We start from the raw sequence: 26354 nt of genomic DNA, 5'->3' as shown, positions 1-26354 counted from the left end.
AAGGTCCCCTTATCTTTCTAATCCTATGTTAGGAACTTTCTTATACATTATCCCATTTAATTTCTGGGATGAAATTGTGCCAGCAATATATTGCTTTATCTTTTATTCTCCAAGTAACACATGTTCACTCTAAAACAAACAAACAAAAAAAAACTGATAAAAGGAGACATTTTTAAATTATCTATTATTCCTATGCCCAGAGAAAAGTATTTTAATAATTTAATATTTATGATATGTATTAATCTACTATCTTTTCCTATGCATATGTAACATATAACTTTCTACTACTGAAATTTTAAAGCTACCTGTTCTTTGAACAAGATAATACTGAATATTTCAGAGCAAGATAATAGTGACATGCAATATATTTTTTTTCTACAACATAATAAGGTTACATGAAGTTCCATTGTGCACCATACATTATGGTACATTTAACTGATTCTCTATTGTTAGGGACTTTAGCTGTGTCCAATTTTTAGTTATTATAAAGAGGCTTTGATCAACATTCTAAAAGCAAAATCTTTGCACATATCCATGATTTTTCCTTTCAGACTGATTCTCACTAGTAGAATTTCTGGGTCACAGCACAGTGAAATCGTAAGGCTTTTCTTCTGTATATTGCCAAATATCCCTTGAGAAAAGTTATAGCAATTTACATGGCCACAAGTGGTATAAAAACAAGCACTAATTTCCCTGTAACACTGCCAGCATTTTTATTTTTATCTTTGCCAATTTTTTGGAAGAAAAATTAACTTTCAGTTGTTTAAAATGTGCAATTCTTGACTTTTGCCAAGGAAGTTAAATATATTTTCCATGGGTTCACTGACCATTTACTCACATTTCTTCTTATATAAAGTGATGTTCATTTCTTTTGTCTGCTTTGAATTAACTTGTTCCTCTTTTTCTTGTTGATTTCTAAATGTTTTATTATTATATCTTCCACTGATAAATATCTTGTGATTAACTCTTTCATAGGCACCAAAAATATTGTCTCCCCGTTTGCTTTTTAATATTATTTAGTATTTGGTATACATAAGTTTTCATGATAAATGTTTATGACGTCAAATTATCTTCTGTATTTTTCTTTATGATTTTTGTACTTTCTGGAACCCTTAGAAAGACCTTCCAAGATTATAAAATATTTATTTCATTATTTCTTAGAACTGTAAAGTTTTGTGGGTTTTTTTTTTTTTTTCACATTTAAATCTTTATTTTGGATGTGGCCTCGAGCAGAAATTTACCTTTATGTAATGGCTAGTCATTCTCAGGTAATCCATTCTCCTCCCACTGATGTGAAAGGCCAGCGTTATCACAAAAAATTCTGTTCTATTTGGAGTCTCTTTCTATTCCATTTCATTGACTTCACACAGAGTGTCTCTCATCATTCTTCTGTCCTGCCTTTTCCATTTACCCTGCTCCACCACGGGGAAACGAATTCCTTTTCTGTACAAAATGAAGACAAGTCGCCAGTTTTTAGTGCTCCTTAAAAAAAGCAAAAGAGTGAAAATAATGATTAACCATGGATATTTTTAAATAGAGGAGTGTCATTTCAAAGGGAATCATTCCTAAAGAAATGGGCTTTCATCCCCTTGTTTTTGTTACTATCAGCCATTAGCAACTGAAAGGAGGGAGCCGGGAGTCCTGCTAAAACACTTGTCTCTCTCTTTGTTAACCCTTGAGTTATAAGGAGATGCATGCAGTTGAAGGGAGTTGGCCAGATTAGCAGGGTTCTACAAGCCACATCTATGAAGCAGAGCGCAGTGACCTATCCATCTGGCCATTTCCATCTGTGGCTGCTCCTTTAAGATGGCAGAGTTAAGAACCCACTTATGATATTGGGTAGTGTAAGTAGGTCTTTGACCTTGCACCAAAGACCTCTATCACTCACTGTTTCGAATCTGTTTCTGGTCAACTCCGGTTGGCCCAAACGCAGCTCTAATGAGACTGAGGTCATGGGTTCAATACCAGTGTGGTCTAATTACCAATAAGTCAACTGTTCCAGGGTCTCCGCTTGTATTTCTAAACCAAGCCAGTCATTTTGCATATGCCCAGCTTTGGTGACTCAGGGGACGAGGTGAGAGAGCACAGATAAATCAGAACAAAACTCCCACCATACTGGGACTTGCACTCAATGCCCTGCTGTTGGCAGGTCAGTAGCAGGGTTTGGGATCCAGGCAAGGAGAGCTCGTTTTTATATTGGAACAACAGCCATCAGTAATTGGCATATACTCCGCCCCATTCTCCACCCCATTCTCCCATTGTGGGAGAAAGATTGCCAAACTCCCATCTCAAGGGACTTAGTGTTCTAATTTAGAGGATAGAGATTGGAGGGGATGGGAGGTTGATGGGGGGGAATCCAGTGCTTTAACAGGAATGTTTCAGTAACCACCGATACGTACGGGGAGATCAAAAAATGAAATGGAGATGCAACCCTTCTCGTTAATTTCATTATGAAGTAAATAAAACATGTGAAAACTTGGAAAACAAAAGAAGAAAAAGGTCCATTCTCACCCACACAACGCATGCACAATTAGAAATTTTAGATATCGCTTTTTCATTTCATTTCAATGCATTGCACAAATAACATTTTACAGGAGGAAGAAACATTTTTCAAGAAAATGGAAATCACCCACCATCTCTAACAAAGCTATTATTTTACATTTTTCCCAGAGATTTCCAGTCCTCACCCACAGAAGCACTGGGTCTGGGGGTAATTCCTCATAAATGCAAAAGTCCTCCAAGGCGATAACCCTAAAAAAGGCCCATCATTAAAATCCCCCAGGAAATCGAAGATGCCCGGTATTCTCAAGACCCCTTACACTTCACCTACTAAAGAAGTTTCTCTAATCATGAGTATTCAGCGCGATGTCATTTGGAAAACATCAAGGCGGGGGAGGGGAAGTGCTCCTGCCTAACACGAAGGCAGCACAATTGGAACTCCCCTTTAGAACGTACTGTAATTTCTCATGGAAACACTTTGTGAAAAGCCAGTCATATATCGTAGCCCCTAAGTATGAAACCATGGGTCCCTCCAACCACACAAAACAGCTGTGCCCTTGGAGGAAAGGTCATCGGCTGCAGTCGTGTTTCTTTTTACTTTTAAAGAACTGTCAGACCATGTTTTATGCAGTCCTTATGACAGGGTGCTGTTTATTGTATGACCAAAGCTGCCATAACTTCAGGACGAGGAAACTGCCTTTATTTGGAGAGTATATATCTTTCTGACTTGCAGGAAAGATGAAAATTAAGAACGGCCCCTTTTCGAAGTGGGTCTAAGTATTCTTTGACAGTCTCCTACTATATTTCAAACATCTTCGTCAGACCCATAAAACCTGATGCTGGCCTCGCTTAGCCCAGCTGAAGCTGGGTTGGAGTACGGACATTTATCGCCAAGTGTGGTGTGAATGCTGCCACTTGGCAGATGTTTTTGGCCAAGGATTTTTAAACCGGCTTGCTTGGTGCCCCTGAGGACAATGCAGTGTAGATAAAGAAATCACAGGGCGTTAGGAGATCCTAGTGAGAGCGGACGTTTATGTCATGTGCCAGGTTCTGTGCTAAGCGTGCTACATGCATTATCTCAATTCGTAATCCTGTGACACAGATAAGAAAGCCGAGCTGGAAAGAAATCAACCAGCTTGTCCCCAGGTCACACTGCTGCAACGGCAGGGTGTTTGGATTCAAACCCAGGGCTCCACACTCTGAGCCACCCTTGTAATTAACATATGTTGGTCACGTGATGCTTCCCAGGTGCTGTGGCCCCACATGCTAATGACAGTCTCCGCCACCCTCCCATGTTCCTCTTCCTATCAAAATTGCGTCGGAGAAAGTAAGTTGCCTCCGCAGGGTAACACAACCCCATGACAGTTTACATTTGAAACCAGCTCTGTATGACCTCCAGCTCCTTCCTCCAACGCCCAAGTTCTTGACCCAGAGAGTCTTCTCAAGACGAGGAGTAAAGCAAATGTGAACCATTTTCAAAAACCTGCTCCAGGGCTTGATTGTCGGAAGGATCAGTTGGGGAGGGAATGGGACAAATTCGCTTGAGAGCTCTGCTCAAAATCCTGGCCAAATTCTGCGTCAGTGTGTTTTTATATTCTAGTGCAGGTGAAACTAGGAACACTGAGCTGCTTCAGAAATCAGTTTGGATCTGCACCAAACTTATGAGGGACCAGTGGTTACTAAATAAATACAACCTGGTCATGTAAGTTAGTCAAGCAATGCCTTGCCTGGGGTCATGCAGTCCACTGTGGCATAGTGAAGTCCAGGAGAGTCTCCTGCCAACTAGAAGTCTCTGTCGGGATGGAGAAACCGTGAAGGTCAGATCGAGTAGATGAAGCAACCATGGAACCTTTTTCTGCTTCGAATAAAGTCACAAGAGAGCCTGACAGCTGACAGACACATTTACCTTTTCTCCTTCCCCTCAGGTCGCCCCTCATCTCACCCATCCCCCCCCCCTTGCCCGCGCCCTCTCTCTTCTCACCCCTCCCTTAGCCACCCTGTGATGGTGGGAAATCACTGGATAGGTGGGCTGGCTTCTAGCCCTTGCTCTCACACTCACTAGCTTTGTAACTCTAGACAAGTCACTTAACCTATGTCTTTCGACCTCACTGCTTCATTTTTTTCAGCAGATTTGTATTAAACGCCAAATGAAATGCTCGTATTTCATGGGTGATGTGAGGACTCAGGCCAACTGGACTCTGCAGTCCTTTCAAGGTTTAAAATGCTGTGACTCTCTCCCTCTGCTGTGATACTCCTTTTCTTCTCCTTCTCATCTTCTTCCTTCCTTCTCTGTATTTCCTCTGTAACCTCATTCCAGTCCGCTTCTGCGGCTCCCATGGCACAGACGGAGAGAGACAAAGATAGAGGAGAGAAATTCAAAGATGGTGGGATCTTCCTTCCTTCCTTTCTTCCTTCCTAATCCCAAGGTGCTTTTCTTGGGCTTTTCAGGGACTAAAGAAACCTCTCTTAATTCATTTGTTCCTTCAGGCAAACTTTCTGAGTGTCTGCAGGTGCCAACATTTTGTTAGGCATGGTAAATGACAATGACCACCAATGGGATCTGGGGAATATTTGCTCACACTGATATGCAAACCGTGGTTCCTTGGGGGAACCCAAGGAGCTGATGCTCATTATAATCACTTACCACTAAAGGAATGTCCAAACCAAGCACATGGACTACCTTAAAAGTGACAGTCTCAGGAGCCCACCGCAATAAAGCCTTCCCATAAATGCAATTCTGATGGCCTGTAAGGACTCTGGCAAGTGCCAGTTCTGTGTGTGTCTAATGTACCCGCCTTTCTGGCTTGAAAATTCCAAAGGGCTCAAAGAACAGCTACAGCAGTGCAGTCTAACAGGACTCTAGGATCACGGAAATGTTCTATATCAGAACTGTCTGATACTACACGAAGCTAGAGGCTACCAGTTGGGACAGCACAGATATAGAATATTAGAAGCTCATATGAAAGGACACAGGACTCCTAGACTGGATAGAGCAAATACGTAAAATGGACATCAGGTGATGTCCATTATCTGATAATGGAAATGTTAAGGACAGTCAAATGCTGAATTGTGGGATTTTTAAGAGGAAAAATGCCAAAACAAGAAGGGAGGGATTTTAGTCTTAGAGAGTTTCAGGGGGCCCTGGCGCACAGCTCTCTGAAACTTCACTGGATGGATGAATGGTTGCTACTGGTTCTGGTTAGGCTGCTTTGGTTATGATAAAGAACCACCCACATACATCAGCTTGAGCAAATGATGGCAGTAGTTGTAGTAAAACTGTATTTCTTCTACATAGGGGGCAGGATCTTTTGGACCGCCCAAATCAGCTGACGGCAGCTGGGTCTCACAGTGATTGGGTGGAAGACATTTTCACAATTTTTTCAAAAACATGAAGTCAGACACCCTTAAAAACGGTATAAGCACTTTTCTGGGTTTTAGTGCTGATAAATGTCCATGGTAAATGATAAAAATGATAAAATGATAAAAACAGCTTTTAAAGGGTATGTCAGAGGCAAGAAGAATAAGGAGGTCTTCATGTTTGGGGCAGAAGTTCTTGTTAATTGATCACGATAGAAATAAAACTACTTGGCTTCTGTTCATATTTTTCTTCCTATTTCATCCCAGGGAGATCAATCTTCATGTGATAAAAGAGAATGCGAACATTGTAAGAGATAAACCGAAGTTGGTTATTATAACACACCTCATTGCCCTCCGTGAGTTTAAGTCTACACAAATTATGCCACCAGCATCGTGTAGAAACAATTAAAGCTGAAACGCTACAGATATCTTCTGAACACCCATGGAGAATGAAAGGAGTGTCAGTTGACTGGAGAGGACTCAACATATCCCCAGTTTTCCAGAAAATGTAGGGAAAATGCTTCATAAGCTGAAGACCAAAAGGCTTGATGGCAGTCTCTAGAATAATTTCAAAGTGCGTTTTAAGGGAGGTGGTATGTGGACACACTTCGAAAGGAAAGCAGTGATCACCAAAAGTCAGAATGGGGTCACTGAGAATAAATCATGCCAGTTTACCTTCCATTCTGCTTTTGGCACAGAGAATTGCAAAAACACGTACTAAACTGTAAGGTATTTGACGGGGTCTCTCATTAGCTCCTTTGGACAAGATTTAGAAATGTGAGCTAAATTGCTGGTACCATTGGATAGATTAGTAAGCACTTGGATGGCTATTCTCAAAAATTTGTGATTAATAGATGGCTGTCAACCCAAAGGGAGGCTTCTAGATCATGCCACAGAACTATTTGTCCTTGGCGTGCATGCTCTGTTAAACATTTGCATGACTTAGATGAGGACAGTGGTGATATGCTTATTAAATCAGCAGATGACAGGAAACTAGGAGGGAGAGATAACAGATTTCAGGCCCCAAATTTTCTCAGTCTGAGAAAATAGGCCAACTTTAATAACTTTTCAGTGTGAAAATCTGCCCTAAACCATGTTGACAAACAGCCCCCTTCAGCTCCTTGAAAGACCAGGTAGGATAAAGACAGGGAAACTTGGCCTGTCTTTAACTGAGCGACTATTTTAATTATTGCTGTTACCATCCTTATTTCCAGCTTCCACCATTTTCCATAATCAGACCACCCAAACTAATTTGCTTTCCAGTCTCTTGACTGCTTTGTTTTGCTGTCAGAATAACATCACGACACTTTAAAGTCATCCCCTGGCTCTTGTTAAGAACTGACCTTCAGAATGCCTCCTCTGTCCCTTGTCTTCATGCCCTACTCACCAATAAAAAGTTTCCAAGAGTCAACATCTACTTAGAGCTCCTAGTACTTTACTCCCCTTCCTGGTAAGAAACTCACCAATCTTATAATTTGCCTTGGGATGAAATTGAAGAGGCTTCAGTCCTCAGTGACACACACAGAGCCTGGGCTCTCTGTGTGGAGTTACACTATCCTCTGTCCAGTTCTGTTTGCTCTCTGATGTCATCTAGAAGCCAGCCCTTCTTGGCTCTTTAACACTTTGGGACTATGACCCCTGTAACATACAATGGGCGATTAGAGCTGGTTGCATTCTAAAAATCAGTAAGACAAGCCCAGAGGCACCAGCAACTTGTATTCAACTGATTATGAACTCCAAAACTGATGAGATCCTAAGATGTGCTCTCAGAAGTTACCAATCTGTCATAAAGGAAGAGAACCTCTTGCTCTTCTCTGCTGAGTCAGACCACGCTGGGTACTAACTGGAGAAACACTATCCAATCAAAACCTCCTTGGAGAAGAATGGTATTTGACGGGGTTAAGAGGCTTGACACCAAGTGAATAAAACAAACATTGAAAACTTGGGGTGTTCAGCCCTGAAAAGACCATAAGAGCTGCCCACAGATTTTAGGTCTGGCATATAAAGGACTGGAGTTATCCTCCCAGACAAAGCAAGCATCAAGAGATGAAAAGTCCCGAAAATCAGATTTCTTACAACAATCTCTGACACTGTCCTAGGCCAGCCCAGGCTACCTAAAAATGTTCTGAATTCCCTGCTGCTAGAAATGCTCAAAAAGAGACAGTCTATCATCTTTACTGTTAAATTTGAAATGCAGGGGTTAGCATCTAGTTAATTAGAAAACCTTCAAAGCCCTTTACACCTGAGGTCTATGATTTTATAACTACATGTGTGATTTAACTTGGGCTATTTTGTCTTAATTCTCCTGGTCTACTATTCCAAGAATACATTCTAGAGAAGGTATACGGTCTCTCTCTTTAAGTGTGTAAGGCCAGGCAGAGGAACATTGGGGAAGACCAAGATTAATCCTTCTTTAAAGATACAGCTGGTAAATATCTGCTGGGTGTACAAAATTCTGCTCATCATTCGTAACAATCTTTGCCCCCACCCGAGCTCCCTTGGGTCCTTTGAAATATGACTTTAATTCTGTTCTCTTATCAGAATCTGGACAACAGGTCAGTTTTCCTCCCAAGCCTTCTTCTTCACAGATAGGAAGTTCTCCAGGACACTGCGGCCAAGCTTGGCGTTGGGGGCCTTGCTTACTCAGCCACTGAAACCCACACAACCACCTGATTGGCTCCTTTTTATCCCAGCATGAGAAGGGGAACAGAGAAAGGAGGGGGTCATTACACAGAAGAAGCTGACTAGGCCCATTCATCTTCCTGCATCAGCCCATGGCCATTCTGCTCCTGGGCTTCTTTCCATCGCTGGGCCTGTCTCTCCACTAAAGAGCCTCAAAGTGACTCCCATCTTTCTCCCATGCCTCTGCGTCAGCCTTCTCAAATAAGCCCTCTGTCTACATCATAGAAATCTCTGTCCAAAACCACACATCTTTTGCATTTTACACAGCTTTCAGACTATTGTCTCTGGGCAAGGAAGGTATGATTATTTTCATTATTTCTGTTACCATCACCATTTCCTGAAAGCTTACAATGTCAACCTTTTACCTTACTTTCTTTAACATATGAGGAAACAAGCCATGATAAAGATTATTGAATAATAGACAAAGGTCAGAGCATGTCCTAGAGAGAACCTAAAATATGTGGATGGAAGGTGCAACCAGATTACATTAAAAGATCTTTTCAAATCTAAGGACACAGAAAAAGGAAGAAAGAGAGAAAGAAGAAGGAAAGACGGAGGGAGGATAGGAGAGAGGGAAAGAAGAAAAAAAAAACCCAGAAAGTAGAATGGCAGTTGCCAAGCTCTTGGGGGAAGGAGCCCGTGGGAGTCAACATTTAAGGGGACAGAGTTTGAGATTTAGAAAGTGAAAGGAGTTATACAGATAGATGGTGGCCACAATGGCACAACAATGTGAATGTGGTTCCTACCACTGAATTATACACTTACAAATGGTTAAGATAGTGAATTTTATGTTAGGTGTATTTTACCACAATTTTAAAAATGGGGGAAAAAAAAGATTTTTTTTCAAACCTAGATTTTGACTCTATGATTTTCAGTTAGAACTTCTAAGAACAGCACATAGTTAACACACAGGCCACAGGAATCTGAGACATGATGTGAAAGTAAGTGAGGAAGGAAGGAAGACATGCACCCCAGCAGAAAAGTCATAATCCTTATGGGTAAGAGAATTCCTCTATCCAACACTCGACAGTCACCCATCCCAGTCTTGGTTTTCTGGATTCTCAGCCAACAATAAATTCAGAACAGCACATCTGAAGAGAGTAGGACAGAGCAGGGAAAAGACGTTAGGCTAAGATCAGAGTCTAGAAAAGATATTGGATAATGCTTAAAAGCATATACAAAACTAATAAAAATCAGCAGGCTGAGACCATTTAGTGCTGGAGCAAACAGCTCTTCACAACTCAACGGGCCCTGAGGGCTTGACACAATGACTGATGTACATAATCAAGTCATCAAAGCATCATTGAGAAGGTTAAATAACACTCAAAGTTCTTAGTTGATGAAAGAAAAAAGTATCAAATGCTTTTTAGAAATATTCTCATAAGATGCCTTGAATTTCTGTCTAGGTTGTCATTTAAAATGGAATATACAGTTGTCTGGAAGACTCACTGATGCAGAACCCTCATTTTCCCATGATGCCTGATAAATAAGCAGACCAGACAGTTCCAGAAAGCTTAGTAAGCTCCAAGAAGGTTTCTTCCTCTCCTTGTGTTGTCTCACTCTTTTATGTGTGCTTCCAGTTAAGGAAACACACATGGGCCACAAGGAACCAGATTATCAATACAAACAACAGGCCACCCATCCGCTCGGCTTGAGGAAGGCCAGCCACCTCTGAGGACTGGCGGGTAAACTCTGCTCAGTGAAAGTACTCTCAACTGAATGGTAACAACCTGATCCAAATACATACTCTCTTTTGGTAAGAACAAATGTTATGAAATAAAGAGAAGGTGAGCTAACTGAGTTTAGTTCCCTCTTCCAAAGCTATTATAGATACCAGACATGTCAGTCAGAATGCTTAACAAGATCACTGGCCATTTATAAGGAGACTTAAGCACCCATAGTCCTCAAGTGATGGCATGCGTTTCTTGAGCAAGGGATAGCCTTAATTGTACCAGAAATGGGCACCTGATCCAAGGTCGGCCAATCTATAGATTGATCTCGACCAGTGAGGTCGGGCATAAAACAATCTACCTACAAGGTAATAAGCAACCTTTCTCTCCCATCAGAATTTGAAATGAAAAATATAGAGAGACTCAGCCAGTGTGCTTGGGATATATACCGAGTAAGATACATTCTCTGTCCTCATGGAGCTCATTTGTGGTCAGGTAAATGCTATTACCATAATTGCCACCAAGTTGTGAGCCAAATGTAAATTGGTGCAACCATTATAGAAAATAGTGTGGAGGTTTCTCAAAAAATTAAAAATAGAAATACCAAAATTCTACTTCTGCATATTCATCTAAAGAAAACAACAACACTGAGTCAGAAAGATCTGCACCGCCATGTTCATTGCAGCATTATTCACAATGGCCAAGACAGGAAAGTAACCTAAGTGTCCTCCATGGGATGTATAGATAAAGAAAATGTGGTATATAGGTAAAAATGGAATATCACTCAGCTACAAAAAAGAAGAAAGTCCTACCATTTCTAACAACATGGATGGAACTTGATGCTATTATGCTGAGTGAGATAAGTCAGACAGAAAAAGACAAAATACTGTATGATCTCACTCATATATAGAATCTAAACAAACAAATTGAATTCATAGATACAGAGAAGAGATTGGTGGCTTGCAGGCTCCCCAGGGCATGGGGAGGAGGAGAGGGCGAAATGGATGAAGGGTGTCAAAGGGTACAAACATCTAGTCATAAGATAGAGAAGTCATGAGATGCAAATGTACAGCATAATGACTGTGGTTAACAACACTCTGTTGCATATTTAAAAGTTACTAAGAAAGTATATCTTAAAAGTTCCCATCACAAGAAAAAGAAATTGTGATGCTGTGTAGTGATGGATGTGAACTAGACTTACTGTGGTGATGATCATTTCACAATATTTATAAATATTGCATTCTGTTGTGTACCTGAAACTAACATAATACTATTAAATGTCAACTACAATACAATAAAAAAATTATAACAAAACCTTTCTACGACCCCCTAAGGCAACTGGGAAAAACATCCACACGTCTTTCTCTGGTCTACACGTGATCGGATCCCACATTTTTTCCCCATACTTCCCCATGTCATACAGGCCTCAGCTCCAGGGCTGTCCAGAGCCATACAGAAGTCTGAGACCAGAGGGGAAATATGCTCCCCTCTCGATGTTTTCATGTATTTTTTGACTGATTAATATTTTTCCAGAGCATTAAAGTAGTTGAAAAAATATCAAAAACTTTAAAAGTTTATTCAAACTCACATTATTTTAAGTTTAAACATTTTATTTATACCCAAACCAGAATTTATTGGCATCAACAGAAGCAAACTCACCAAGAATATGTTCAAAATTTCTTCCTAGATGATCTCATTTTCAATTGAGAGAATTGCCATATTTGATAACATTTCCTGACCAAGTGATAATCTTAAACAATTTTTGATTAGCTTCACCTTACTGATCCTCTTTTATTGAAAGTTTTGATATCTTATTCCTTATGTTTTTTTACACATTAATTTTGCTTTTAAAAAATATTTCCTTAAAATAGTATTTATTTTGATTATTGAGATTTTGGTGCCCCCCCTAAATTCTGTGCCCAAGTCTGTGCTTACCTGGCCCACGGGGTCACGGGCCTCTTCCACTCAAAGGCCCGCTCCTCAAAGAGGTCTTCTCTGACATTCTATTCAAAGTAGCCTTCCCACCCTACACTTTCCTAGTTACCTTGTCTACTGTTACCCTGATTTAGTTTTAAAAGTAATTCTAGGGCACCTAGATGGCTCAGTGGGTTAAGCCTCTGCCTTTGGCTCAGGTCATGATCCCAAGGTCCTGGGATCGAGTCCTGCATTGGGCTGTCTGCTCAGCAGGGAGCCTGCTTCCCTTCCTCTCCCTCTGCCTGTCTCTCTGCCTTTCAAATTAAAAAAAAAAAAAAAGTAATTCTATTATTCTAAATCATCCTACCATTTAATTTTTTTTTAAGATTTTATTCATTTATTTGAAAGAAAGAGACAGAGATAGTGAGAGAGCGTGAGCAGGGAGGAGAGGGAGAAGCAGACTCCTCGTAGAGCAGGAAGCCAGACATAGGACTCAATCCCAGGACCCCAAGATCACGACCTGAGCTAAAGGCAAATGCTTAACTAACTGAGCCACCCAAGCACTCTGCTTTTAAATTTTTTCTTAAGTTCTGTCTTCCACAGAAGACATTTAAGTTCTGTCTTCCACAGAAGGATTTTCCACCCCAGGTAGAAAATCCATGCAATGTGTCCATCTTCTTCACTGTTCTAGCAACAGCCCCTATAACAGCAGCTGGCACACATCTGATAAAATAATGCATTTGGGAATAATTGGATTAGAGATGGTCATTGAAGCCCGTGTGTTTCAAAGAATGTATGATATGAAAAGAAAAGCTAGTCTAGAACAAATCTCTGGGAGACAACAACTTTTAGGAGCAGGAAAGAAGAAGACTCTAAAAAGGTAACTGAAGTATCAAATGTTGGTGAGAATGTAATGGCAACAGAGCTCTCATTCACTGCTAGCAGAAGCACAAAATGGAATAGCTACTTCGGAAGACAGTTTGGAGGTTCCTTATAAAACTAAACATACTCTTATCAGCATAGTCTTACTGTGAGCCAGCAGCAATTGTGCTCTTTGGTATATATCCAAAGCAGTTGAAAATTTATGTCCACAAAAGAACTTGTACGAAGATAAGTATAGCAGCTTTATTTGTGATTATCAACACTTGGAAGCAACCAAGATGTTCTTCAGTAGGTAGATGGACACGAAAACTGTGGTACATCCAGTCTATGAAATAGTATTCAATGCTAAAATACTACTACTCCTAATTATTATTATTATTATTAGAAGAAGAAGAAGAAAAGAGCTATCAAGCCATGGAAAAACATGGAAGAAACAATATTAAGAAGAGGCCAATTTGAAAAGGCTACATACACACTGTGTGATTCTAACTGCACAACACAAAATAAAGAGCCAGAAAAAGATCCACAGTTGCCAGGAGTTGGGGGAGGAGGAAATGACTAGGCAGACCGCAGATGTTTAGGACAATGAAACTATTCTCTGTGATACTACAATGGTGGATACATGCCATTACACATTTGTCCAAACCCATAGAAGGCACAATATCAGGAGTGAACTCAAATATAAATCATCTGGACTTTGGATGATAATGTGTCAATGTAGGGTCATGGATTGTAACAAATATGCCATGCTGGTGAGGGACATGGATAATGGGGGAAGAGCTAGCCATGTGTGGGGGTAGGGGGTAAAGAGGAACTCTCTGTCCCTTCTGCTTAATTTTGTTGTGAATCTAAAACTGCTCTAAAAAAAAGTCTATTAAAAAGGAGGGGGGAAAAAAAAACAACTGCGAAAGTACAGAGAAGCAGAGCGAATCTGAAGAGTAGCTCTTGAAAACAGCAAAGGATAAGATTATTTCAAGAGGGCGTGGCAGTCATTGCCTAATGCTGCCAAGGGCTCATCTAAGATAAGGACTAAAGGGGGGGTCTCTTGAATTTAGAAAGAGGTCATCCTCTACTTTCGCAGAAGCAGATTCGTTGAAGGATGGTGGGTGAAAGCCAGATGGAGGGATGAGGAATAAATGGGTAGTATGACGATAGTAGAGCTTACAATAATGACAACTCTAAATGTCTGGCAGTGAAGGAGCCACAGATAGAGGAAGGGGACAAAGGTCAAGAGACGACTGATGTTTCTAGATTGGGACAGACATGAACATGTTTAAATATTGATAGGGAAAAGCCAAGAAAAAGGAGAGGTAAAGAATGATAATGTAGGAAAGGGGATAACTTATATTGCATCTTCCTAAGTAGGTGGGAGTAGGTAGGAACCAGGACACTGGTGGAGGGATTTACCCTGAACGAGAGGGGAATATCCTATTCTGTTGTAAAAGGTAGAGAGGAGAGAGGACCATGAATAGTCATGATCAAAGAATGGTGCTTCCTCGGAAGCTTTCTATTTTCTCCCATGAAATTGGAAGTGAGATCTACTGAGGAGAAACTATGAAGCGATTGGATAGGAGGTTTTACTTATTCACTTCACAAATATTTATGGGGTACCTACTATGCCCAGTCACTGTCTTGGGTACTTGGAATACATTAATGAAAAAAGGGAAGACTCCTGTCATTGTGGAGTTTAAATTCCGGCATATGAAAATAGGTAATAAACAATAAACATAATAAATGAATTATCTAGTGTGTTAAGTTATAAATACTGTGAGAGAGCTTTGCGCAGTGGCAGTATCGTAGCCAATGAGGTTTATCCGAGGCACGATTATTGCTAATAAATACTGTGAGAAAGTAGAGGGAAGATGTGGAGAATGCCTAACAGGGAGGCAGAGAGCAGCTTGCAATGTCCAACAGACAGGTGAAGGTGGGCTTCACTAAGAGTAGGAAGTATGAGGAAATATTTGAATATGATGAAGGAATTTGATGAAAATCTGGAGGAAGAGTCTTTGAAGAGGAACGAAGAGTGCAGAAGTTCTAAGGTTGGACACTGTGTTTCCCATTGCTGCTGTAACAAATTACCATGAACTTTATGGTTTAAAACAACACAAAATTGGGTCACCTAGGTGGCTCAGTCAGATAAGTGTCCTACTCTTGGTTTTGGTTCAGGTCATGATCTCATGGATTGTAAGACTGAGCCCCACATGGGGCTCCATGCTTAGTAGGGAGTCTGCTTGAGATTCCCTCTGTCTCTGTCACCTTCCCCCTCTGGCCCCGCTCATGCTCGCTCTCTAAAATAAATAAATAAATCTTTGGAAAAAAAAAAAACCTACAAAATTTATTCTTTTAAATTCTGGAAGCAGACATCTAAGATCAGTTTCATAGGGTTAAAAGTCAAGGTGTCAGCAGGGCTAGTTCTTTCTGGAGGCTTCAGGGGAAATCTGAACCTTCTAGTTTCTGCAGGCTGCCTAAGTTTCTTCTTTCTCTCATCGCTCCAACCTGTTGCTTCCGTCCTCACATCTCCTACTTTGTTTTCTGTAGTCAAATCTCCCTCCTCTTCTAAAAACAACTGTGATTACATTTAGTGCCCACCAAGACAATCCAGGATAATTTCCCTATCTCAAGATCCTCAGTCACAACTACAAAATCCCTTTGCCGCTGTAAGGTGATATTCACAGGTTGAGCAATTAGAACCTGCATATATTTGGAGGCCATTCTTCAACCTACCACAGTCCATACTCTGGCTCCCAGAGATCCACATTCAACCAATATGTAAAATACATGTAATCCAGGGTGCCTGGGTGGCTCAGTCAGTTAGGCATCTGGCTCTTGATTTCGGCATAGGTCATGATCTCAGGATCATGAGATGGAGCCCTGTCTAGCATGGAACATGCTTAAGATTCTCTCCCTCTGTCCCTCCCCCACTGCACACTGCACATGGGTGTGTGCATGCACTCTTAAAAAAAAAAAAATACATGTACCGCCATCGCAACATACCTAAAAGTCTCAATCCTATACAGCATCAATTCTAAGTCCACAATTTCATCTGGGTGTCATCAACTCAAAAATCTCAAATATTATCTAAGTCAAATACAGATGGAACTCTGAATAGGATCGATTCTGATGCAAATTTCCTCTCTACCTACGGATTTGTAAAACTAGAAAACAAGTTATCTGTTCCTAAAATTCAAGGGTGGGACCATCATAGGCTGCCAGGTAGAGACATTCCCATTCAAAAAGGAAGGAAAAGGATGGAAAAAAGCATCACTAGTCCTAGACCATCTTGCAATCCAGCAGGGCAAACACCATTAGTTTTCAAGACCTGTAAATAACATCCTGTGGCCTGAGACTCTACGCTTTGGACCCAAGGTTCTGCTTTCTGAGACATCCTTCTTATTTCATAAAGGGTAGCATGTGTTTGCAGCTGAACAGTTTTACCTGCTTCCTGTCCATAGAATTTGGGGACTTCTACAGCCCTCTTTCATTTTGTCTTCTTAGGTCAAGCTGGTGGTGCTTCCGCTGGTGTGACGTTCTCAGAAACCTTGCGGGCCTCCTGCGTCCTGTGTATGTCATGGGGATCCGTTTGACTCCATTAGACCCTTCCACAGGCTTCTCCCGGTTATCTTTTCTCTGTTCCTGGCTTCTGTGGAGAAGGTTGAGTCACACACCTAATCTCTTCAAAGAGTCATCTGTATGACTGAATACTTTAAACCGTGATCCTAGACACTAACTAAAGTTTGCCCAGTCACACTCTTTGCTTTCTCTCCAAAGCACAGCTTCCCTGATAGTAAATCTCCTAGTTTTAACATCTTTTGCTGTCTAGATAACCTGAGAATTTCCCAAATCAAGTCCTCTTCATTTTTCTTAAAAGTTCTTGCTTCACAGAAGGCTATGCCTTCAACATCTTGCTTGGGAATTGCAGGTAAATACCTGCATTCATTGTTTAACAGTTCTGCTTCCCACAAAACTGTAGGACACAACTCTGTTGTTTTGGCTGCTTTATGCCAAAGATTCTTTTTTCTCCTGTTTCCAAAAATGTGTTCCTCATTTACTTCGGAATCCATCCTGGTAGCACCTTTAATATCCAAATTTCTACCAACAATTTAGTTATGGTCATTTGTGTATTCTCCAAGACAATATGGACTTTTCCACAACAGGGAAGGAGTTCTCACTTCCTCCTGAGCCCTCACAGGCAGAGTTTTAACATCTATATTTCTACTGACAGTCTGCTGAAGACAGTCTATCTAGGCTTTTTCTAACGTGCCCTTCAAAATTTTTCTGGCATCTGCCCACTGCCCAATTCCAAAGCCACTTCCACATTTTTAGGTATTTGTTAGAGCAGCAACCACTTTCAGGGCATAAAATCCATGCCAGGATTCAAGCAGAGAAATAAAACAAGTAGAATCAGATATATAGTAAGAGATTTATTGCAAGGAATTGGCTTACATGATGTTGAAGCAAGATGTTGAAGTCACTACTTGGAAATGAGATTGTGAGCCTGTCAGGGGTGAAGGTCAATGGAAAGAAAAGTCCAGCAGACAGCCAGGAAATTGGCGAGGCAAGTGCTAAATCTGTAGGGCAGGCCATCAGGATGGTGAGCTAGAACTTATAGGAATGAGCTAAAGTTGCAAGAACTGAAGAACTGAAGAAAGCTTCAGTTCTGCTCTTAAGGCCTTTCACTCATTGAATCAGGTCCACCCACAGTACCTAAGATAATCTCCCTTACTTAAAGTAAGCTTATTATGAGCTTTAATCTACAATCTACAAAATGCCTTCACAGCAACACCTATATTGATGTTTCAGTAACTAGGAATGATAACTTAGTCAAGTTGACACATAAACCCACCATCAGAGTCATGTTCAAGATTTAGCAAGTGGCTAAATTTGATTGTGGCTGGACAGGTGTCGGCAAGAAAGCAGTAGGAGGTGAGAGCCTGAAATGCTGAGTACTGTAGGGCACTGAGTAGAATGAAAAAGTTTTGAAATAGTTAATTCAGAGAATCAGAAGGCTGAAAAACCCAAGTGAAGAATGTACCAGCCTCCATGATAATGCTATTTTCTTCAGCAGTGAAGCAGTCCCCAGTTTAGGCAAGTTGAAGTCAGACACTAGAATGATCCAAGGGTTTTTAGAGTGTACATAGTGGAAAAAGAAAAGGGGGCAAGGGAATTTAATTGGCAAGGAAGATGTGGAACAGTAAAGCAGGAGGCCCAAACTGGGTGGGATATAAAGTGAACGGTGGATAGGGGAAGACCTAGGCGTCAAGAGACTCAAGGAAGACTATAATAACAAGGCCATATGATCAAGGAAAATGTAAAATAGGAGTAATTATATGAGACAGGCATGAAATTAAGAGGTCTGGTCAACAGTGGAATGTCTACACTTATTGTTTCTGGTATGGGATAGGCATGGGTCACGATAGGATACGTGATATATTTTTGGAAAGTACAGCTGATGAGGAGTACAGTAAAGCTCTCAGAGATGAGCCAGACCTAGAGTGGAAGTTAGGAAGATGAGCCCCATCCACCAGTGTCTTCACTGAATGAGGGGTATATGTCCAGAAGACAGCTAGTGATACAACCAGAGGAGTAGCCCTATGGTGCAGGCTAGAAGAAAGCAGGGCTTTTCTTTCCCCTGTGGAAGCACGGGGGGAGTCAGAAAATGAGAATTATCCATTTGAGATAGCTACCAAGAGAAGCAGTATCCTTAGGAAAGAGGTTGGTTTCAGTTAAGGAATGGATATAGAGGTAATCTTCAGTGAAAAGGTTGAGGATGCAGAGAATTTGCTTCCTAAGGGACCAAGGAAGTCTTGGAAAGGAGAGCAGTGGGGAGGGGAGTGGGGAATCAAAGCAGAGAGCTATAAAGATGAGAAGAAGTTACCTGGATGGTACCAAGGATCACAGAGAGAGGAGGCATGATGGGTTTACTGGTGGGGAGAGGGACACTCAGGCCTTGAGTGGCCCAGGGCCTGAATGGAAGCCACTTGCAAGGGAGGCCTAATCTGCTGGATGTTTAGATTCTGGCTTCTCCGGCAGACAGCAGTAGTCAAGACTGATGACAATGGGTTCTCTGTAGATGCCATTATACCATCCTGCAGTGGGATTTTTTTTTAAAGGTTTTATTTGTCAGACAGAGAGAGAGAGTATGTACAAGCAGGGAGAGCAGCAGGCAGAGGGAGAAGCAGGCTCCTGCTGAGCAAGGAGTTCAATACAGGATTTGAATCCAGGACCCTGAGATCATGATCTGAGCTAAAGGCAGACACTTAACTGACTGAGCCACCCAGGTGTCCCCTGCAGTGGGATGTAAGGAGATTTAGAACCCTATCTATACAGGTGACTACTTAGAAATGATATTATGAGTCTCTCAAAGGTGAAGTCAATGGAAATAAAAGTCCAGCAAACAGTAAAAACACTGGACAAAGTCATAGTTCTAGATACACACATACAATTTTATATTTATTTCGAGTGCTATCAGTATTAGATACAAATGAAAGTTGAAGTCGTGGTTGTAGAGAAGGCTAAGTGTCATCTAAAGATACCATCAGAGGGACACCTGGGTTTAGTTGGTTAAGCGTCTGACTCTTGATTTCAGCTCAGGTCATGGTCTCAGGATCATGAGATGGAATCCTGCCTGGGGCTCCAGACTGGGTGTGAAACCTGCGTGGGTTTCTCTCTCTCTCTCCTATTCCCTTTGCCCCTCCCTCCCACCTCCTCTCTCTCCCTCAAAAAAATAAATAAAGATATTATTAGTAGTAACAATAATAATAATGATAGCAAAACATATTGAGCACTTACTCCATAGAGTAGCTGGCAAGGCACTACTCTAGCACACAACCTATACCCATTCAATATCCAAACAACCCTATGCATAGGTATTAATATTTTTCCTATTCTACAGATGACATCACAAAACTCATAATGATGGAACTAGTATTGAATCCAGAACCCATACTCTTAATCCCAATGCTAGTCTACCAAAAAGAGAGAAGTGAAGACATAAGCCTGCAGAACATCATTATTAGGAACATACTGCAGAGAAAATATAGAAACTGTATGTTGCTGAGATATGGGTAATGGATCCTAAGTATGGTCTTGAAAGTTGATTTTAAGATAAGGTACTGACAGGGGTGCCTGGGTGGCATAGTCAGTTGAGCATCTGACTCTTGATTCTGGCTCAGGGTCCTGAGCTCGAGCCCTGTGTTAGGCATCATGCTCAGCAGGGAGTCTGGTTGAGATTCTCTTTTTCCCTCTCCCTTTGCCCCTCCCCTGCTCTCTCTCTCCCCCTTAGATAAATAAATAAATCTTTTAATAAAAAAAGATAAGTTGCTGATGGTATCTGGCTTTCTTGCCTTTGACTTTTTTCTTCAAAGTAGAATATGGGATAAAAATGAGTTCAATTTAGTTGGGTTTCAATTAATGGAAGTTTTGTGGTATCTGTTTAGTGGTTTAATAAAAGCAACTTAAGCACTGGGAAAATTTCCTCTAGTCTTCCTGCATTCCCACAAGAAATTTTTATTTAAAAAATAATAATCACCATAATAATAATCATAATTTTTCTTATCTTCTAAAGTGGACTCCTTGGACTTCACTGGCTAAAGCAGTTACTGTGGAAGGATCAGGGGTTAATTTTAGTTCTCCTGGGTTGTGAACACTGACTTGGGACTAAAGGAAAACCTTCATCCAATTTTTTTCCAAATTAAATCAAGAGCATTGATAATTAGTTTCTATCAAAGACATCTAGTGGGAAATGAAAGAACTGAGAAAGCCATAAGCTGCCTTTACTTCTTCATTAATATTTGCTCCCAAATGCAGGTCAAATAAACTACACTCACAGTTTTAAATGAGTTGCTTTAAAGTTGATGAATTATTTTTCTCCTTGGATTTATACCACCCGTTGTGGCTAATTATTCCCACTACATTCTCCTCTCTTACTTGAGGTTTTAGTCAAACAAAGAAAACAAAGCTAAGCTCCATAGACACTCTGTTTTGCTTTAAAAATTTCTTTCACCACATATGCAATCCCACTTTGAATACTGAGAGGTTTGTTCTCACAATCAAAGCCCCTCCTGGCTCTGATAGTGGATGAGGTCAGCTGATTTTATGACTTTTTGAATCCCCAGCACAGAAACACAGTTTAGAAGACAAGCCTGTAGGAGCTACAAGTGCAACTCCATTCTGACCACATCCTAATTTCCCCGGTTAAAGCTTTCTTTCACTCCACCAGGCCTCAGCTTGCTCATCTCCAAGATAAGGGGAAGAACACTGTGGTAGAGATGGTTAGTTAGTCACCCAAATTTGTGCCTCCCCTCCTAATGCAGAGTTGTTCCTGGGAAGTAATCATTCAGCCAGAAACTAGATTGCCCCACCCCTCTTCTAGCCAAGTAGAGCCACAGGACTAGTTTTCACCAGCAGAAATTCAATGGAGTTCTATGGGCTTGGGTTTTCAGATGGTGGACGAGCACTCCTGTTTCTGGCTAAAATAGAACAGCAGGGACTAGATTTACCCTGATGTCCAAAACGATTAAAACATCAGATAGTAGATATGAAGCAATGGTTCTCAAGACCTAGGACATCAGAAAACAAAGAGCAGTAGTCCTGGAGTGAGGGGAAAGAAATGAGGTGAGCCCACTTGACTTCCCAAACTAAATGGTCTGGAGAAAGTTTCCAGTGTGCATCATAGGGAGGGGAAATCCAGGCTGAGTCCATCCATCTCCCTGAATTGAGGATACAGAGTAGGAGTCTGGGGAAGCAGAAGCAGCTAGAGGTCACTGGCCAGAGTACAGGGGATGCGAGAGGGTGCTGCATGGAGAGACAAGTCTGGGGCTCCATAGACAGTCCCCATTGAGTACTTAGTCGAGTATTACTTAGCACATGTGTATAATAAACTACCCAAGGCCAAGAAAAGAACCACTCTAGAAGATTAGAGAGCATAATGCTCACACCACACACAGGGCCAGGATCAGTACCTGTTCCAAATACCCAGAGTGGAAGCATCAGAGTACTAAAAAGAGCCTTGCCTCACAACTGAAGACAGATTAATCTTAAATAAACCCTGCTCTGATCTCACCTAAAAAGGCTTACCCAGAAGGATTAAACTGGGGCACCTGGGTGGCTCAATCAGTTAAGAGTCTGACTCTTGATTTCAGTTTAGGTCTTGATCTCAAGGTTGTGAGTTCAAGCCCTGCATTTGGCTCCAAACCCAGCATAGAACCTACTTACCAACAACAACAAAAAGATCAAACTGTTTTTAAACATCAGCATCCCAGAACAAAGCTCAAGGCTATTTGTTAGAATGCAAAAACATCCATTACCAAATAATATCAAATAATACAAAATTCACAATGTCTAGCATCCAACAAAAGTTGCCAGGCATACATAAAGAAGAAATACACAATCCATAATGAAAAGAAAAAAAATCAATTGAAACTGACCCAGAAATGATACAGATGGTAGCGTCAATAGAAAAGGACAATAAAAAAAGACAATAGAAGGTTTATAACTGTATACCATATATTCAAGATGATAGAGGAAAGATAGAACAAGCTAAATAGAGACATAGAAGTTTTTTTCCCCCAAGATTTATTTTATTTATTTTAGAGAGAGAGCGAGAGTACAGTGTGGGAAAGGGAAAGAGAAACACAAGCAGACTCTGTGCTGAGTGCAGAGCCCAATGCAAGATTAACCTCACAACCCTGGGATCAGACCTGAGTGGAAACCAAGAGTCAGAAATTCAACCAACTGTGCCACTCAGGTACCCTGAGATATAAAAGGTATTTTAAAAGAACCAAAGTCAGAAAGATTAGAACAAATACAAGAAAACTACTAGAACTAATAAGTGAATTTGGCAAGGTTTCAGGATGAAAAATTAATATATAAAAATCAATTATATATATAATGATATATATATATGGTGTGTGTGTGTGTGTGTGTGTGTGTGTAGTAGTAGTAGTAGTAGTAGTAGTAGTAGCAAGGAACAATTGGAAAATGAAGTTTAGAGATTTTATTTATTTTTTTGACAGACAGAGATCACAAGTAGGCAGAGGCAGGCAGAGAGAGAGGGAGAAGCAGGCTCCCTGCCGAGCAGACAGCCCAATGTGGGGCTCAATACCAGGACCCTGGGATCATGACCTGAGCTGAAGGCAGAGGCTTAATCCACTGAGCCACCCAGGCGCCCCTGGAAATGAAGTTTAAAACAATACCATTTATAATAACAAATAATATAAAATACACATAAATTTAACAAAAGATTTGCAGGACTCGCACATTCAAAGCAACCCTCAGAACATCCCTATGATGAACTCTGTCAACAGAAAGCACCTTGCCTGGGCAAACTCAATGGGTGCTTCCATTGTCCCCGAATCTAATTAGGTGTTTGATCCCCCCCACTCTCCTACCTCTTGTCCACCAGCATGAAACCTGTCCCAAGGTTCCATCTTCTTTTGTGTCCTCTCTATGACTGGAGCTAGAAGGGCCTCTAGTATCCCTCCTTTCCATGAAAAGTCATGTCTTCAATGTCCCATCTTCTTTGTACCCCAACATCACCTCCATTTTCCTTCTCCACCCCTGGATCTCTCCCCTTGCTGGGTGATTGACCATAGGGATTTTCACTCTTAGAGAAAACTCAGTCCCCTGACCTCAAGGTAGCTCACCCCAAATCTCTCCCATCTGGTGGAGCCCAGGATTCCACCATCCGCAAGCTACTTAGGGCTGGATTATTTTGTTTGGAATAACATTCTCGTGGGCCCTTCACATGAGTCTTAAGTACTCAGTTTGGTCTCAACTCAGGGTCCCTCTATCAGCCTTGTCTGGGGTTTGCTCCTGATCTTCCGGCTGAGGAATGCCTTTATCAGAAGCCAACAGTCATTTTTAGTGAGAGGACTATCAAAATCTGTATGGGGGGAGAAATTTTTTCCTAAAAAAGAAAATAATCTGTGGAGATACAACTTACCCACAAAGACAATCGTCTACATTATTCTGCAGAACAGCTTATGCTTTTTAGAGACTCTAATTGATTTGAAAACTATCCTTTCCAAGAAGGAAAAGATCTTTGATTTTGCAACACCAAGGTCCCACTAAGCTGGTTTTAGTGTGACCAAGAAATATTTGTCCTAAAATTCTTCAAGATCCCATCTTTTAAAAGTACATTTTCCCAAAGTTTCCAAGATCCCAGGACTAACTCTTTGGCAGGGCTCAAATTTGCAATATCTGTTTTTGTCTTTCCCCTACAGACACCTCAGCAGTTCAGGCAAAAAGGAAATATTTCTAAACCCCCAGTCTAAAATGGGAAGCTGGCCACCCACAGCAAACCCCAGGGGTTCCATCCTATATCTTGTTACAGGAAACCCACACATATACACACACATATAACCTATATATATTATCGCTTATATCATATATATATATATCACAATATCCATATATTATAGATAATATACAACACACTACATATTAAGTTTGCTGACTTATAACAGCCCAAGCCTATGAAGGGCTGCCTTTGCCAGTGTCCCCTGTACCCTCAAGTCTTCCCTCCAGAGTCTCTGTTCCTAACTGTGGGACAATGGTCCCTCTACCCTACATTTTTATTAGCTGATAAAATAAGAATTTAATAGACATGGGGAAGAGTAAACCTATACCATTCGAACTAAAGCATCTATAACTCTATCTGCACATTAATACTAGAGGACTGTAGTAATTATCTGCATCCAACAATGCAAAATAGATTCTGGAGGAAAATTCATTTTGTGTTCTAAGCAAGTAATTTTGAACACAATTCTTGGTGCCTTTATACATGCTTATAATGTCCTATATCCTGCAACATTACCAAAAAACATGGTTTTCTCTCTACACTTTCTTGGGAGATAAATAGCAGACCAAATGCTAGGTCCATCCTATTAATGGAAAACGTGGAGGCTAGGGAGAGGATAAAACAAATTCACCTTAGGTCCTGAGTAGATTCTCCTTCCGCTAAGCAGGACCGCTTGCCTGCCTGCATCAGTCTCCCCAGTACTTAGGTGAAGCGCTGGAAAAAAAGAAGGAGAGGGACGCCTGGGTGGCTCAGTTGGTTAAGCAGCTGCCTTCGGCTCAGGTCATGATCCCAGGGTCCTGGGATCGAGTCCCACATCGGGCTCCTTGCTCGGCAGGGAGCCTGCTTCTCCCTCTGCCTCTGCCTGCCTCTTTGTCTGCCTGAGCTCACTCTCTCTCCCTGTATCTCTGGCAAATAAATAAATAAAGTCTTTAAAAAAAAAAAAAGAGAAGGAGAGTGGACCTTGCCCAAAGACAGCACTTTATCACCATGGTCCCACCCAGCAGATCTAGGAGCTTCAGTTATTCAAAGTCTTCTGTGTTGGCCAATTGGAAACATTCAGCTATTGCACTATGATGGGGAGAATCAACACAAGACCCCAAGGGATATTTTGACTGTGCCAGGCTTCCATCAATCAACCCAGAACTTTCTGACTGGAAATGAAGTATCCCAAACTCTAAATTCTCCTTCCTGGTTCTCCAACCCTGCCAGTTCTAGGGAATGCCCCCATGTTCCCTGGACTCGTTCCCTCATGTGTTCTCTCACTGGGCAACATTTTGTTAATACTCCAAAAGAAACCGTTATTTCTACTGGTTCCATGCCATTCCTTCATCATAACCCACCACAGACTAGCATTTCCGTGGCTGTGCGGGGTATTTCCAGGCTCGGCTATTACCAGCGAATGCGGTGACATTAATATGAGTAAATGCAGGAAAAGGGATGAAATAAAACATATCCTATTGAAGGAAATGAGAGCTCCTTAAGAAAGGAAAACACACATAGGAAAAGACGTGGGCATATCAGAATACAAATAGGGCACTTGGGAGTAGTGGATTCCACAGGCATGATGTTATTGAAGTATTTGATACTAGAGTAAGCACCTGCAGATATGAATTACATCCTCATGCAGACCACTAACATTAGAGTACTGACATCTCAGGAAGCGCTTATGCTATATTTCAAATCCCCCTGCCCACTGCGCAAATATCCAGTAAATCAATCAGTAATAAAGGACACCAACTAAAAGGCTTAAAATGCTGAACAAGCCACCTCTCCCTCCTCAGAAAGGCTGCCGTCCTTAATTTATTGGGGGTTCCCTAGTTGCTCACACCTCAGCCTGGAGACACAAGGAGGGTGAGATGGGCTATTAACACCTTCAGTGCTGGATCAGGGGGAAAAGCAACAGGCCGACCATCTGGGAACATTTCCAACATAGGCATCGGCTTGGAGAAAGGGGATGGAATTCCCTGGAGTCTCTCAGGAATCCCCAATACCTCCCCTGCCCCAACCTCTGCCTCCTTAACTTGGATGTCACTTCTCTTTCCTTTGGGTGA

General features: G+C 41.3%; 1 long non-coding RNA gene and 1 pseudogene across 1 annotated transcript; one reads left to right on the top strand and one right to left on the bottom strand.

Moving 5' to 3' along the window:
* Window positions 1–347: 347 nt before the first annotated feature.
* On the bottom strand, window positions 348–25099 carry LOC101687277. Its single transcript, XR_200254.3, has 3 exons — window positions 24935–25099; window positions 16440–16644; window positions 348–1482 (listed from the first exon to the last, which is right to left on the bottom strand). It is a non-coding gene; the product is annotated as an uncharacterized LOC101687277 (long non-coding RNA).
* On the top strand, window positions 14779–14858 carry LOC123389011 (annotated as a pseudogene).
* Window positions 25100–26354: the final 1255 nt, after the last annotated feature.

Source organism: Mustela putorius, unplaced genomic scaffold, assembly GCF_011764305.1.
Source record: "Mustela putorius furo isolate JIRA1106 unplaced genomic scaffold, ASM1176430v1.1 tig00003937_pilon_pilon_pilon, whole genome shotgun sequence".
Classification (NCBI taxonomy): Eukaryota; Metazoa; Chordata; class Mammalia; order Carnivora; family Mustelidae; genus Mustela; species Mustela putorius.
The sequence above is the reverse complement of the archived record's forward strand: the minus strand, read 5'-3'. Positions and strand labels throughout refer to the sequence as shown.